Below are 14,656 nucleotides of genomic sequence, written 5' to 3' on the forward strand. Positions count from 1 at the left end.
TTACCTAAATCAATAACACTGTGTCATAATGATATGAAATATATGTTAAAAAAGGGTCGACTACATTTATTAAGCTAAAACGTATACTGCCCTAAAATGGAAAACCGCAGTGTCTGCAAAATTTTCGAAAATGAAATATGACACCTACTGGGCTCGTCAAACACTAACACACAAGTTACTGCAGTTTCAGAATGATTCTTCAATGCTTTATTTAGGGGGTCCCATTTGCAGTATCTGCAAACTCAGTAGTAAGGCAAGGGAAAACTGCATTATCTACCATTTTTCTCAGTTTTGTATTTTTGCAGATACTGGTCTTCAATTTTAGGGTAGTATAGTTTTCCTAGCCATTAATACTAACTGAAGATTTTCAGTATCAATGATTACTAATTCAGCTAAACTACAGGAACAGATTATTTTTGTTTGACCTAAGAACTCTGTTATAACATACTGTCTTGAAATGACTGGACTAGTAAGACAATCAGCTAAAGCTTCTATATATTATCGCAAAATATGAAACACATTCCTTGATAAACAACAGTGTATCTGTAAGCTGACGTGTCGTAATGCCATGTCATCTCCATATGGCAAACACATGGTATTATGCCACCTTGTCACAATAAGCCGTCATGTTACAGTGACTGTGGCGACAAAATAAACTGCCAAACCCAAATAATTACTTTGCTATATTTCATATAGTTCCAATAAATATCGTGCCCAATAAACTAAAGTTTTCGAAGTTACCAACGATGTTCTAATAACCTGCCGTATCCTAATCAACCAAAATGTAGCAGTAAAATAATATATACTAACGTTTAATGACACAATAAACTGTTCTCCTAAATGAACTAGCAAGGCCCAAAATAAACTAATGTCTAATTAAACTACCAAGCCTGAACAAACTATTGCAAGTCCCCATAAATGAGCTTTTCGAATAAGTGAATAGTTTTTTTTACGCACTCAGAAACAAGTTACACCACTGTTGAGTTCAGTACACGGATTCATTAACAATTTTCTCGTTAATATAAATGGATAAAATATAGTATAGTTTGGAGGTCACTGTTTTGTTGCTTCATCTGCTTTTTTACTGAACGTCACTCGTCATAAGGAATCAACTTTGATACAAAAAGACAGCAATAATTGTAATCCGGAATAACAGTTATAATCATACGACTTTTATAAGCATCCATTAGGTCACTGGTTTTAAATGCGCACACATGCTTAAAGTGGACAAATAAAAATCTATGTTCGCACATACTTTATAATCATGATGAAAAGACCTCCTCCAGGGATTTGAATTCTAGGATTTATTTTATGAAAAAGGACTCCTCATAAATCCTCTGGCTTACAAAGGTCAGACATCCGAATTATGTAAATGATCTCTAATATAGCTCCTTAATTCAGAAGATAAGGAATATAAAATAGAACAGATATCTGAACATTTTTTTGGAACTAGTTTTGATCTTTTACTTTCGAGTAAAATGCTTCTTGAAAGGTAATTTGGTTTTACTGAGCCGAAAGGTTAGCAAAGAAAAGTTTTTTTTATAAATAACATCACGAAAATTACAATGCAATTAAAGAGAAAGTCCGGTCACAAAGTTAATATAAACAAATGAGGGCTCTCTTTCTTGGCGTCAAAGTTTTGTCGAAAAGATAAAAATGGTCAGAAACTTGGCGCTTCTTTTAGCTTTGGGATCATAAAATTTACCAACATAATCATCTTGTGTCGTTAAGAGAAGATTATACATATACTGTCACATATATTTTTGCAGGGATACACAAAATTTATCTGTACACACAATATACTGCATTATATATATATATATATATATATATATATATATATATATATATATATATATATATATATATATATATATGTGTGTGTGTGTGTGTGTGTGTGTGTATACATACATACATACATACATACATACATACATACATACACACACACACACACACACACACACACATATATATATATATATATATATATATATATATATATATATATATATATATATATATATATATATATATATATATATATATGGAAATGAACAAATGGAAAAGTGTTTTACAGAAATAAATTTCTGACTCACGGGACCGAACCCTGGTCTTTCGAGTGAGAGTCCAGGGCATTAGCATTTCGGACGCAAAGGTCATATAAGTAGTCAGAACCTAACTACTACGTACCTGAGGTTTTCCCGGGCGGGCGACTAAGCCTAACAAACCAGCGAATTTTACCCATATATATATATATATATATATATATATATATATATATATATATATATATATATATATATATATATATATATATATATGTGTGTGTGTGTGTGTGTGTGTGTGTGCTGGCGTGCATGCGTGCGGGCGTATGTGTGGTTGTGTGTGTACATACTTAAGAAAAAACGCGTATCCATGTTCACTTGTCCCTTAAAAACTAACGATGGAATTTATCATATGATAAACAAGGAAAATAACTCGTGTTCCATCTGTAGGTAAAAATATACGCCGAAGTGTACTTACATACTATATATATATATATATATATATATATATATATATATATATATATATATATATATATATATATATATATATATATATATATATATATATATATATATATATATATATATATATATATATATATATATATATCTGCCACATAATACATGCGTTCATTTTGTAAGAACATATGAACGTTCACATTGACGAACAGATATACCAAAGAAGACTCGAGCTTATGTCTAAGGGCTGAAGATTTCGTAACTAACAAGAAATTCCATGCAAGATGAACTAAAACCATTAATCACCGAAATCCACTTAATTATGAAATGAAGAAATGAAGTGAAAAAATGGGAAAGTCTCTGGCATAACCTCATCCGTGAACATTTTCCAAATCTGCTTCAATTAATCCCTAAAATGGAAAGTTTCAACACCAAAGGATTTGCAACGGAACGCATTAGTCAAGAGAGATGGATGGAAAGATAGGTATAGGTATAGCGAGAGAGAGAGAGAGAGAGAGAGAGAGAGAGAGAGAGAGAGAGAGAGAGAGAGCGTAAACCCTGGCAGATTAGATTAGAACATGTGAGCATTTGCAGCGTCCAGGATTGTCCGATACGTGAATTCTCTCTCTCTCTCTCAATCCGTCTGTCCTATGCTCCCCTCTCTCTCTCTCAATCCATCTGTCCTGTGCTCTCTCTCTCTCTCTCTCTCTCTCAATCCATCTGTCATATGGTCCCGGGAGGCCTGGAACGATGGTCGTGAGAGCGCTGGTCTCAGATTTACAATGGGTAAGGAAGGGGGTCACTTGTTTGGAGATTCAGTCCGGGAGCCTCTCACTCTTCGAAAAGGACCGCATGGTAACACCGGCAGCATGTAAATGAGGTTCCTCAAACAGTTGCTGGAGGAAGGTGCCTTCAGGAGCCAAGTCCAGCCGAGGATAAGTGCTCTGCCATCGCCGGTACGACTGCATATGATACACGTCATGATTCGCGTGTCTTCTTTATTTTTTAAGATAATGTCTTTGGTGTTATTGTACCGGCGTATGTCTGCCTGTGAACGGTTCTTACCAACCTTAGCTAAGTGATCTCATCTTTCTGTATTTCTTTTTATCTTCTGTTGCTTCTTTGAAATAAACACCAGGTTCTTTCGAAGCTTTAATTTCAAGTCAATGGCCTCTGTGAGCTTGTTCCATATGAATAGGGTTTCTTCTTCTTCTTCTTGTTCTTAATAATAATAATAATAATAATAATAATAATAATAATAATAATAATAATAACTAAATGATCTCTTCTTTCTGTATTTCTTATTATTACCTACTGCTGCCTCTTTCTAATAAACACCGTATTCTTTGGGAGCTTGAATTTCAAGTCAGTGAGCTTGTTCCATATGAATAGGGTTTATCTTCTGAATAATAATAATAATAGATAATGATAACTGACAATTTCTTTTTTAGTCAATCTTTTACGTATTCGTTTATGTACTTTTTTTTTTGGCGAAGACCAATAGTTTAATGTCCTCACTGATTATTATATTCAAGGATATCGTAATGCATTTCAGATATTCTGAGACATTTCCGAATCAAGAGCTGCCTTCAAGTGTCTATGGCTGTTTACGTCAGAGTATTCCTAAGAGTTCCGCCTGTTGTATAGTGCTAATTCTGTTAATTCTGACAGTAAATCCTAATGACAAGAAATGTGTTCTGCCCCAAAATGGAAGACTGCAGTATCTGAAAAAATAAAAAGCTGACAAATATGGTAGATAGGGCAGTTTTCCCTTGTCTTACTACTGATTTTGCAGATACTGCAAATGGGACCCCCTAAATAGTCGTGGAAAGCATTGAAGAATCATTCTGAAACTGCAGTACCTTGTGTATTAGTGTTTCACGAGCCCAGTAGGTGGCATAACTCACTCTCGAAAATTTTGCAGACACTGCAATTTTCGATTTAGGGCAGTGTTAACGTGGAGGAAAGTTCGTGATTCCGTGCTTGATAGTATAGCAGCTTCTAGGGGCTTACAGAACAATATTTGTAAGTAATCCTAGGTGTAACTACGGCACAATTTTATCGAGATTATTTTTTTACCGAAAGAGGTTGATTTACTTTATATATAGCTGAAGATGAGAAGGTCAGTGAGCAGTAAACATGTCTGTGATAGTTAAATTTAAGTAAATAATACATCTACAATGAAAGTTGCATAAGCAGAGAGAGAGAGAGAGAGAGAGAGAGAGAGACTCTGAAACATATGAATGTATAGCCACCACGAAATTGGTAATAATTTATATATATATATATATATATGTATATATATATATATATATATATATATATATATATATATATATATATATATATATATATATATATATATATATATATATATATATATATATATATATATATATATATGTGTGTGTGTGTGTGTGTGTGCGTGTGTGTGTAAACTGTACAGAAAGACCCACTTCCCAAAGCTCCACGCAGGAGTACGTGCCTACCAGATTCTCTTCAGAACGGAAGAAGCAAGCCGGGACTTTCATAAACCGAACGAAAGGTTTCAAAAGGACACACTATTGTACATTACAAATAACTGGGACAAATGCCCAGAACAATACGGGATTAAGACCTCGTAGGCGAGAAGAATAAGTGGTCTATTGTAACAGGCTTACATTGGAAGGAGAGGCCACATTTGATCTTGTCATGAAGGGCATTCAGACCTTATTCCGATCGTAAGTACACTTGAAAGACAAAAGGTTGTGGGAACACGAGTGATACACACTTGTGTCTGTCTCTCTCTTACATTGTGGTTCACTCTTAGACTTTTTCAGATCTACTTCCTCGTATTTCTTTTTTATGGTGAGGGAGATTCACTCTTTTGGCGTAAGCTTATTTTCGTGGAAGGACTCGATATCTTGACCATTCCTTAAAAATTATTATAATCAATCTTACGAATATTTTTTTTGTATGCCATATTTCAACCAACATCCTCATGTATACAATGAATCATGTAGTTACGTACATCACTAGTAAACATACCTTGGTTCTGCTTTTAAATAAAACACAATTTTATACATATATACATGTATATACATTTATAAATATATATATGTATACATCTATATGTTTATATATATATATATATATATATATATATATATATATATATATATATAAATAATGTAAATTCTTTTCTTTAATAGCGGTTAGCTCAGATACAAAGAAAGCGAAACTCGATGACAAATCCACCTTTTCTGCTAAATTAATCATGGACCGACTGTGTACAGAACTTCCACTGCATTGAACGTTTTATGAACTTGCACCTGCCAATGTGATGTTAGCCTATGACAATACATACACACATACTGTACATACTTACATAACATAGATATATATATGTGTGTGTGTATGTTATGTAAGTATGTATGTATGTATGTACGTATGTGTGTTCATCTGTGCAAGGCTTGATGAACTCAAGAAACAGATATGGATAAAACCAAAGGCTGGATCTTGTCACCTTACAAGCAATTTTCCCTTCGTTTGTTGTATGGATGATTGTAATATATAGGGATTACGGGATCAAGAAGAGAATTCCAAATCTTGGCAGTAGTTCACTTTCCAAGGATAACTGATAGGGGAGATCGTGACCAAGGCTGAACGTTTTGCAAAGAAGAAATAAGGAAGATGGTGGTTAGATGGTCGGTACGAGGGGGTCTGAAAAGGCGAATGACTTGCTCCTTGACCTCAACGGATCAGTGGCCAAAATAGTATCCGCAGACAGAAGCAGATAAGACACAGTGTGGCGGAAACAAAAGACAGGAGACAATGGCGAGGTCATCAATCAGAGGGATCACCCAAAAATCGGTCTTGCCAAGAAGTGAATAAAACAACAATGCCCTAAATATACAAAAAAACATTCCAGACAGAACGACGAGGCTTTCATAAAGTTCTTATCACTGGGATTAAGAAAAAACTTGGAAAACCTAGGATAGTACCCCAATCGTTACACTTTTCTTATGAATAGATTTAGCAGATTTAACCATGTGGTCACTGAGATAAGCCTGGGGCACCCTACACACCCAAAAATCTTTAAAAAAGTGATCAGCTCATTCACATTTTCATTAGATAAACTCAAAGAATTTGGCAGGAGAGGAGGCATAGAAATAAATAGAAATGGTGAATTAGAAGCACTGACTTAACTAGGGTACGGGTCACCATTTAGATACTCTCTCAAAAGCATATCTATTCTGCTAAGAAATAAGAATGATAGATTGCTTTCTCTTAACAAAAACGATTTCTGTCTGATAGCTATTCAGAGAGAGAGAGAGAGAGAGAGAGAGAGAGAGAGAGAGAGAGAGAGAGAGAGAGAGAGAGAGAGAGAGAGAGAATTACTAATATTCATACGAGTAGCTTTTGAGGTAAGGCAGCTCCTCTGCATGCAATTATTAAGAGAAAAGAGAGAGAGAGAGAGAGAGAGAGAGAGAGAGAGAGAGAGAGAGAGAGAGAGAGAGAGAGAGAGAGAGAATGCCATTATTGCATCATCATTATAAAAACAAGACACTAACAAAAGCAACAACACTAATTCCTCTTTACGAATGTATGACACTACTGGTTGAGAAGCGAGACAAAAAAAAACCTACATTATAAATTTTTTTTTTTTTATGCGTGAGGCCTCATCTCAAGTTTTTCCTTTCTATTTATCTCCGTTTTTAGTGACCTAATCTTTTTTTTCTTTTTATTTGGGGCTACTTCTCGGGTTTACCCTATTATCTAAATCTGTATCCTCTTGCTTGCATTCACGAAATGTAGCTCTTTTAGTTTTCAGTAAGGTTCCAATGACTATTCTACCCACTAAAGCAGGAGTCCTTTCATTTTGACATGATTCAATTACTTTCCCTTTTTTTCCGCTCGATCTCGATTACTTTTCCCTAATTGGAGAGTCATTGCTTTTTCCCCTCCCGTTAGCGAGCTCTTTTCCATTTATTTTACTTGACTCTCTCTTCCTTTTCATGTTCTTCTCTTATCCATGGAGCTTTTTTACTTAACTTTTCCTTTCTCTTTGTCCTTTAACTGTTTTATCTCTTGTCGAATTTCAGTTACATTCTTTTTTTTTTTTATTGTATTTTCGTTACTTTTTCCCGTGGCATTCTCTTACACGAATTACCCAAACCCCGTTTTCTTTTTAATTCCGTTTTCATTAACTTATCTTCACATTTACTCCTCCTTTCTCTTTGTTCTTTAACTGTTTTATCTGTTGTCGAATTTCAATTACTTTTTTTGAAAAATTTATTTGAGTTGCTTTTTTCCCCGTGGCATTCTCGTAAACGAATTACCCAACCCTCGTTTTCTTTTTATTCCGTTTCCTTTACTATTGTTCACATGAACTTCAACTTTCTCTTTGCACTTTTACTGTTTTATCTATTGTCAAATTTCCCTTACATTCTTTTTTTAAATATATTTTTGCTACCTTTTTTCCAGGCATTCTCGTACACGAAATAACCCACCCCGTTTTCTTTATTAATCCCGTTTTCATTACTTTCTTCACATTCTTTTAGGGGTGACTACCTCCCACTATCATCATCTCCCCGCTACCGATTTCCTTCCCAGTTACATCTATCAAGTTTACAGCTTGTCGGGCTCGTAACCTCGTTACCCTATAACTCTTTTATGGGCGCCAACTAAAGCCTTCGGCTCTCAGGAGGTAGTTTCCGTCTCTCCTCCAGCCTTCGTTTCCTGGTGTGTCTCGAGTTTTGTTTTCTTATTTCAGTCCTCCTCGTTCTTGAGGGGTTTCGACCTTGCTATTACTTCATTTTCATCTTTTTTTTACTTATATTACGGTAGAATTAGTAAAGCCGCAAAGAAAATGGGTTTAATAATTAATAGTATTCGTGACTTAATGAACGGAGTTCTTTAGACAAATTCGTGGCTATAATATCACTAATCTGCTTTCTTCAGTGATTTAGGATTGATTAAAAACCGCACGAATAGAGTTCATAAAAATAAATGGATTATTTGAACTTCTGATTTTATAAACAACTAATGTCCAATATAGAATACACCCTTGCATACATCAGCATATGACATCTGTATACAGAACAATCATTTTACACAATTTTATACTTTCATGAAAATCTCCAGTGTCCCAAATTTTCAAATTTCCTTTCATTTCCGTAAATCCTTCCTCCAAGTCATCGAGCACCCAAGTTATTTCCTCTCCTTTTGATCCTTCATTTATTCCCGCCTTCATTTCCGTAATGTAGGCTAATCAGTCTCCCTTCTGTTCCCTTATTCGTCTTGACAGTTTTATCCTCTGCTAAGACGAGAATCAATGGAAACCGAGCTATCCATTTAATTTCCGATGAAATAACTTGGTATCTGCGTCCTGAAGGTTGAACGAGCCACACTTCGTAATCTTCGTACTAGAAAGGTCAAAGACTTAACTACCTTTTTAGTTTTCTGTAAAAGAAAACTATTTTATTTTATTTCAGGTTAAAGTTAGTCATGATCGTGCGTCTGGCACAGTTACAGGTGCCAACAACACAGGCCGCCACCGGGACGTGGCTGAGAGTTTCATGGACCGCGGCCGAGAGCTTCATACAGCATTATACGCTGTACAATACTTCGGCGCATTTTTTACTTGTTGTTTCTCGTGATCAGTTAATAATTTCGCAAATCCTTCCTATCATCCTATTCAGCTTGCCTAACGTCAGCATGGAAAACTGATTATTCTCTTCCTTTCCTGTTAAACACTCATACAAGCACGACTTCACATTAACACGATGATCTTTGCCCACGATGAAAGATATTTCCTGGATTTCTTGAATTAAATCTCATCCTGGCTAGAAATGCAAAATTCGACTGTTCAGATGACCAAAGGCTTCTGACTTCACACGCATCATCGAACGCTCCTATGCAGCACACCCAGAGGGAAGAAAATAAAAAGGAGGAAGGAAGGAAGGAAGGAAGGAGAGACGGAAGAATGACGCTTGATAATGAAAGAAGCGCCAGATCCGTCCCTGAAATGAAAGAATTATAGAAATTTCGCAGACCTCATTCTTCATCTTTAGATAACTATGTAGAGTCATTTCTAGTTTTTAACACTACTTGTTATACTGACCGGAGATTTATCAATATATGTGTATATACTGTACATACATATACACATTTATATGTATATACTGTATATATACATAGATATATTCACATATACATATTTATATGTATATACTATATATATATATAGATATATTCATATGTATATATATAAATATATATGTATATATATATTAAGTCTTTTGACGAACTATGTGCTGGCCTATGAAAGGCATATCCGGTGCAGGTGGCATTTGTGTTGACGTTGGAGGTCTCCACAGTTAGATACAGCGAGTATCTGACGCGTTCATTTGTGCCTTCTGATCATGTGACAGATTGATGGAAGCTTTTGTGATCTTTCGAACACTGAACCGGTGTCGTCACGCTTCCGGGGAGGGATTGTTAAGTGTGTGCGTGCATGTGTGCACTCTCTAATGGTATATTATTATGAGAGGAACATAGAATGGCTATGGATTTGGATTTGCGGCTGGGTTTGATTCGCTCATTGAGCAGTGTTAGTGAATAAAAACAGCCACTGTGAGAAGCGTTTCTTTGAGGCCCTAGGAAGCAATTCTGGGTTCGTCCTGTGAGGACAAATGTTTTGGAAGTGGTGTTCTTTAAACATACTCTGTGACATTTATTTTGGTCCAGAATAATTATGACCTTTTTATTTTGTTTGGTGACCAGCGTGTTAGTCACTGGTATTGGTAGGTCTAGAATCATTAATGCGATTGATTGTGAATCTGAATTTCCTCTAGTTATGATTTCCACTTTTAGGGGGTGTGAGTCACTCCATTTCATGGCCGTAGCTTTGGCTGAAACACTTTCGTTAAATTTGTAAATAAAGTCTTGTTTTGTATCTCGGTGTTTAATTCCAGTAGGCCTTGGTCTGAGGTTAGATACAGGGAGAGGAGTCAATTAGAGAGTGCCGGCCATTTGCTAAAAGAGGATCTTAGGGATGTAAGATGATATGATGCTGTTCTTAAAACAGATGCCCTAAGAGATTTTGACCCTAATTGACCTTGTGTATGGTCATAACAGTGTGGTGGCAGTGATGGGATGCTGAGCATGTGTCGGTGTTATAACGGTGTTTTGTCGGATGATGTGGTTCTTGGTCCTGTTATGGTTGCTATGGTGAAAGTTGGAGTGAAAGGAGTGCATAAATCCAGACAGGTGTGTGTGTGTGGATGAGTGTAGCGAAAAGCTTAAGGGGATTAGTGTGTACGGGTTCTATAAACAAGGTATCGAGTTCAGGGGACACTTGGGTGGAACTGCTAAACTGTAATGATTCAGTTCGCAATTATCAGAAGGGTACTTATGCAATCGACTTTGTTGACTGGGTCGATGAAGATAATTCAGTTGCTATTGCTGGGGATTTTTGTAGTTTTTCAGAAGCAGATTTACAGGCTACAGGCAGGTTTTTAGGGATCATTTAGCCAACGCTGATTATAAAGAATATGCCGGGGGTGTGGAAGATGTTCTGGCCGAGTTTGCGGACACAGTCGCACTTAAAGGGGATAAGTTAGGGTTAACAAATGTGTTAGAACACAAGGCTCATTTGAAGGACAAGACTAAGCCTATTTTTGTTCCTTCATATAGGATTCCTTTTAAGATTAGAGAACAGGTAGAGCAAGAGGTTAATAAGTGGGAGGAGGAAGACACTGTTAGGGACCAGTTCCTCGCCTTTTAATATATATATATATATATATATATATATATATATATATATATATATATATATATATATATATATACACATATACAAACATACATACATACATATATATATATATATATATATATATATATATATATATATATATATATATATATATATATATATATATATATATATATATATATATATATATATATACACACACATACAAGCCATGAGCACAAGTTCGACTTCTAAATAACGAAGAGCTCTAAAGTGAGCAAATTAATTGTAGCAGGTGCTTCTCAAAAACTATTTCCTCTTCTCCCAAAATCTATTTTTCTCTAACTCCATCTTCCCACCTTCCCCCAAAATTTTCCAGGCTCTTGTGTACATTCGACTGCACATACCAATTAATTAATCGGATCGTAATATCACCTTTAACTGTCAACTCCGAATTATTTTTTTTTATATCTCATTAACTTTAACAAGCCATTCATGTGAAAGGCGATGTTGCAATCACGAAAGTGAATAATACAGGGGACAAAACATTTCAAAATCTTTCCTTCATTTTTATTTAATTAAAGGAAGAGACTTGTTCATTTTTCCTTGCCCAAAATTCATTGACATCAACGATACGAAGTCATAGGAACTCAACAATGAACTGACAGATTTCTAAGGAGACTTGATAGCCACTCACAGTTTTTCACACACCCACGCACACACACACACATACACAAAGAGAGAGAGAGAGAGAGAGAGAGAGAGAGAGAGAGAGAGAGAGAGAGAGAGAGAGAGAGAGAGTTTACCCCTTCCTATCCTTTTCCCTACGGATCATGACGTAATACAAGAAAAAATTGGATAGTGTCCAAAACGTTTGACTCAGTCGCCAACCAACATAACTGGTAGCAAACAAGTTGTGTGTGTGTGTGTGTGTGTGTGTGTGTGTGTGTGTGTGTGTGTGTGTGTGTGTGTGTGAGAGAGAGAGAGAGAGAGAGAGAGAGAGAGAGAGAGAGAGAGAGAGAGATTGATGGCCACATAATCGTCATATTAATTTTAATAAGCATTACGACACATTAAGATTACCCTAAAAAAACACACCGTCCCATCCAGCAACTATCATTTAAACTAATGATGAAGATAGTATTATTAACTTAAAAAAATACTGGATATAAAAATATTCATTTCAAACTAATGATGATAATATCATTTACTTGTTATGAATGAAATAAAGGATATATTTCTAGAAAATGCAAAACTTAGAAATATTCTTTAAATCAAACTTTTATGTAAGGTATAACATTTATCACCATCAGAGAGAGAGAGAGAGAGAGAGAGAGAGAGAGAGAGAGAGAGAGAGAGAGAGAGAGAGAGAGAGAGAGAGAGAGGATTTTCGAAGCTTCGAAGAAGCATGGTTATTATATACGCAAGGAGCCAAATTAGTACTCAGAACGAGGGATATTCTGATCTGGAAAGAGTGATGGTACGTAGAAACGCACACACACAAACACACACGTATATATAATGAATATATAAATATATAAAATATAAATATACATATATATACATATAAATGTATACATATATATACACATACATATATATATATATAAATATATACAAATATATACACATACATATACATATATACAAATATATACACATACATATACACACACATACATATACATACAGATATATATGTGTATATATATACATACATAGAGAGAGAGAGAGAGAGAGAGAGAGAGAGAGAGAGAGAGAGAGAGAGAGAGAGAGAGAGAGAGAGAGAGAGTTCAAACACAAAATTTAGTACCAAAAAAGTAAAGAATAACCTATTAACAAGCAGCATCCTCACGCTTCCAATTCAGACCATAATTTCCTTACTGATCAAATATAAAAAAAAATAGTAAAAAAAACAATTACAGGAAAATGAAAAGTCATCTGCACAAGAACTCCGATCCCTTTCCACGACCGCGGCTTGCTTAAGAGTCGCCTCAGGAAAGGTAGCTCCTTTTAAAGCCCAGAAATTATTAATGGATGTGGTCATATTGCGATCATAAACATGGAGGAGGAGGAGGAGGAGGAAGGAGGAGGAGGAGGAGGAGGAGGAGGAGGAGGAGGAGGAGGAGGAGGAGGAGGAGGAGAAGGAGGAAGAGGAGCAGGTGCTCCTCGGGCTCGCTCTGGCCGAGTTGTGGGATGCTTGCAGTATTTTGCTCTCGACTCCAATATCCTGAGGGTTTATTACGTTTAAGAAAGCTGCACGATACGAGGCGTGCCTTCGCATGCATGCTTGTTGTAATACCCTGTATGCATGGATATGTCAGCTTTTCTCAGATACAAACTCCAAGACACATACACACACGCGTGTATATATATATATATATATATATATATATATATATATATATATATATATATATATATATATATATATATATATATATATATATATATATATATATATATTATATACACATACATTGTACAATTGTATATATATATATATATATATATATATATATATATATATATATATATATATATATATATATATATACTTTTCTGTACAGTCGCTACAAAGCATAATCAAGGCCACCAAAAATAGATCTATCACTCGGTGTTCTCGGTATAATGCTGTATGAGCCGCCGCCCCATGAAACTTTAACCACGGCCCGGTGTTGGCCTATCCTATATCGTTGCCAGAAGCACGATTATGGCTAACTTTAACCTTAAATGAAATAAAAACTACTGAGTCTAGAGGGCTGCAATTTAGGATGTTTGATGACTGGAGGATGGATGATCAACATACCAATTTGCAGCCTTCTAGCCTCAGTAGTTTTTAAGATCTGAGGGCGGACAGAAAAATGCGGACAGGAAAAAGTGCGGACAGAATAAAGTGCAGACGGACAGACAAAGCCGGCACAATATTTTCTTTTACAGAAAACTACAAATGAAGAGAATCTAGTTAACCATACTAAATTATATCAAGACCATGGCTGTAAAATTATTTTTTCAGCACATGAAAACGTAATGAGATACTAGTGAAAAATGAAAAACCAAAATCTTCCCTGGAGTTATTAATTTAAAATTCATTAAAGGTACAGATCCGTATAACAATTAAGTTAGTGCCTTCAACATTAATGAAGAGATTAACTTGAAAAGCAACAAACAGAATAATTTTTAATACACGAGGTACTCCATACATAAATCATTCAGAGAAATTTATAATGAAAATAAATTAATGTACTTAATTCAGGAATCTGCAGTCATTCACAATATTTACAGCTACTCAAGGGTAAAAAGTACTCGTGTATACAGCACGGTTACTCAAGAACTGAACAACAAAGAAAGAAATAGCTATAAGAACTGTTTGGAGTAATTCATAGAGATTATATTTACTCATAAA

General features: G+C 35.3%; 1 protein-coding gene across 16 annotated transcripts in view; it reads right to left on the reverse strand.

Annotated features, from left to right (window-relative positions):
• alpha-Catr (alpha-catenin related) overlaps positions 1–14,656 on the reverse strand; it is a 771,880-nt gene that overhangs the window by 92,417 nt on the left and 664,807 nt on the right. The gene's annotated exons all lie outside the window — the stretch shown is intronic.

The sequence above is a fragment of the Macrobrachium rosenbergii genome, chromosome 3 (genome assembly GCF_040412425.1).
Source record: "Macrobrachium rosenbergii isolate ZJJX-2024 chromosome 3, ASM4041242v1, whole genome shotgun sequence".
Taxonomy (NCBI): Eukaryota; Metazoa; Arthropoda; class Malacostraca; order Decapoda; family Palaemonidae; genus Macrobrachium; species Macrobrachium rosenbergii.